This window comes from Rhinopithecus bieti, unplaced genomic scaffold, assembly GCF_001698545.2.
Source record: "Rhinopithecus bieti isolate Rb0 unplaced genomic scaffold, ASM169854v2 scaffold_24999, whole genome shotgun sequence".
Taxonomy (NCBI): domain Eukaryota; kingdom Metazoa; phylum Chordata; class Mammalia; order Primates; family Cercopithecidae; genus Rhinopithecus; species Rhinopithecus bieti.
The window spans coordinates 33,928-36,958 of record NW_016811342.1 but is presented as its reverse complement, the minus strand read 5'-3'; the positions used below and the strand labels follow the sequence as shown (position 1 = coordinate 36,958).

Below are 3,031 nucleotides of genomic sequence, written 5' to 3'. Positions count from 1 at the left end.
ATGTCTGGTGAATTTTCGTTGGCAGATGCACTACCTGAACGCTCCCCTGCAAACCTCTGCTGTGAGCAATACAAAACCTGGCCAACCTCCTCAAGGCTGGCCAGGCTCCAGCCCTTGGAATAATCCGAGTGCTCCCCCTTCGGTGCCATCTGGACTCCCACCAAGTGCAACACCCTCCACTGTGCCTTTTGGACCAGCACCAACAGGAATGTATCCTTCCATGCCTCCCACCGGACCACCTCCAGGACACCCAGCACTCTTTCTTCCTTCGGGACCATCATGCCCCCCACCCGGTGGTCCTTATCTAGCCCCAACAGTGCCAGGCCCTGGCTCCACAGGGCCATATCCTACACCAAATATGCCCTTTCCAGAGCTACCCAGAACCATATGGTGCACACAGATCCAGCTGCAAGCTGGTCCTTTAGGGTCCATGGGGATCCATGTCTTCTGGAACACTTGCGGTGCCAGGAATGGGAGGGGCAGTATCCTACCCCTAATATCGGCATATCCATCTGCAGGGCATATCCCGCTCATCCTCCTCCCCCCAAGCCCTGGGGCCAGCACCACTGTTCCAGGGGCACCGTTCCACCAGGAGCCTGCGGTGACCAGCAGCACCATATCCTGCCCCTACAGGATCGATATCCCACACAGGACTCTATCCTACTCCCAGTGATCCTTTCCAAGCGCCTTCAGGACCTTCTGGTGCTCCACCGATGCCTGGTGGTCCCCACTCTTACCATTAAGTTAACAATGGACGAAGAGATGACGCTTTGCTTTTTGAAGTACACGTATATGCACATGAATGCATATATAAAAATTGCCGGTTTCACTATTAGAGGGCATTCATGAAAGAACAACTCTTGCACCTCTCAGAGAGGATAACTGCCTCTTGTACTTGGATGTGTAGTACATCATATATATACAATCATATAAAAGCATAGAAGTAAATCATTCAGATGTGATTTTTATTTGGTTTTCATGGAAAGTTATGGTGATAAAACATATTGAATAGCTTTTTGACAGAATTTGTTTAAACTATGAAACTACACACTTAAAAATCTAAGATGTGGATTATTGCTAGAATCTGCGACTTCATTGGCAAATTATTTCAAGTATTTTTCTATAATTACTTTTCCCTTCTAGATAAATAAACTTTGAGAATAACCCATCATAATCCAAACAAATAATACCTCAACATTTTGAGCTGTTCTGTCGGACAAAAAAACCTGGTCCTTTTGAGGTTATATTTTGGATATACATTTTTAAACTGTCAGTAATTATTGTCAGATGTGGAGTTCAATAGCCAGCCAGTGTTCATTTTTATCCTTGAGCTTTCAGTAAAACTTCCTGGTTTTATTTTAGTCATTGGGTCATACAGCACTAAAGTCTGCTATTTATGGAAACTAACCTTTTGTTTTAATCCAGGCCAACATGTATGTAAATTAAATTTTTAGATAATTGGTTATCTCTTTGTACTACCTGAGGTTTGATTATGAGATGTGCATATTGCTTTGGGAAGAGCTCGAGGAAGGAAATAATTCTCTCCTTTGTTTTGAACCTCAAACTAGATAAACCCTAGGCATTGCTTACTTACAACAGGTAATTTTCATTCCCACAAAAACCTGAGGCAGCTCTTCTGCCCAGAGCATTCCCTATAGCCACCCCTACCCCACTTGCCCTTGGTTCTTTAGAAGAAGCACATTCCTTGATTCCTCCCTGATGTGGTAAACTGGCACACTCTAGGGGTCTAAAACATAAGACAGTTGTGTTTAGAGAACCTTAAGTCATGCAGACATGACTGTTCTCTTTGTACAAGTGTGAACCAAAATATGTGTCTGTTTTTCAGAGTCTGGTTGAGCTATGTTATTGTCTACTGCATAATTTTCTGAGTCTGTTTGTAAAGTGCTTATGGCGAATAGTTCAGTTCTGTATTTGTTGACAGGTAAATAAGTGGAGTTGAGTGCCATCTTTGAAAAAATTACCCTCTAGCTCTAACACTGAAAATAATAATAAATTGTAGATCTCTGCAACTAAGTTTAAAAAAAAAAAAAGATGGTCAGCCAGGGTGGTGGCTCACACCTGCAACCTCAGCACTTTTGGAGGCTGAGGCAGGTGGATCACCTGAAGTCAGGAGTTTGACACTAGCCCGGGAAACATGGCAAAACCCTGTGTCTACCAAAAATACAAAAACAAACAAACAAATAAACAAACAAACAAACTGGGTGTAGTAGTGTGCACCTGTGGTCCCAGCTACTCAGGAGGCTGAGGTGGGAGGATCGCTTGAGCCTAGGAGGTGAGGTTGCGGTAAGCCAAGATCGTGCCATTGCACTCAAGCCTGGGTGACAGAGTGAGACCCCATCTCAAGTAAAAAATTAAGATGAAAAGTAAAAATTTGTGGGAACAAATTGGAAATAGAGACACAATATAATAAAACTTGTGAGACACCACAAAAATAGTACTAAGACAGCAGTTTATAGCACTAAATGCCTGCATCAAAAAAGTAGAAAGCTTACATATTAAGGACCCAACATCACACTTAAAGAAACTAGAAAATTAATGACAAACCAAATTCCAAGTTAGAAGAAGAAAACAAATGACAAAAATAAGAACATAATCAAATGAAATAAAGACCAAAACTACAAATGATCAAAAGAATAAAGAGTTAGTTCTTCAAAAAGACAAAATTGATAAATTGCTAGCTAGACTAACTGCAAAAATAAGAGAGATCTAAATAAACAAAATCAGAAGTAAAAGAATAGACATTACAATGGGTACAACAGTAATAAAAAAGATCACTAAAAACATTTAAAAACAGCTAGACACTCACAAACCTGAAAACTTAGAAAAAAAATGAATTCCTGGAAACATACGACCTCTCAAGATAGAACCAGGAAGAAACAGAGTGCCTGAAAAGACCGATAGTAAGTAGCATGATTGAGTCAGTAATTTTAAAAAGTCTTGAAAAAGAAAATCTCAGGACCGGATGAATGCACAAATTCTACCAAATGTACAAAGAATTAATAATAATTCT

General features: G+C 40.8%; 1 pseudogene; it reads left to right on the top strand.

Moving 5' to 3' along the window:
• LOC108543334 (MAPK-interacting and spindle-stabilizing protein-like) lies at positions 1–844 on the top strand (annotated as a pseudogene).
• The last annotated feature ends 2,187 nt before the right edge of the window (positions 845–3,031 follow it).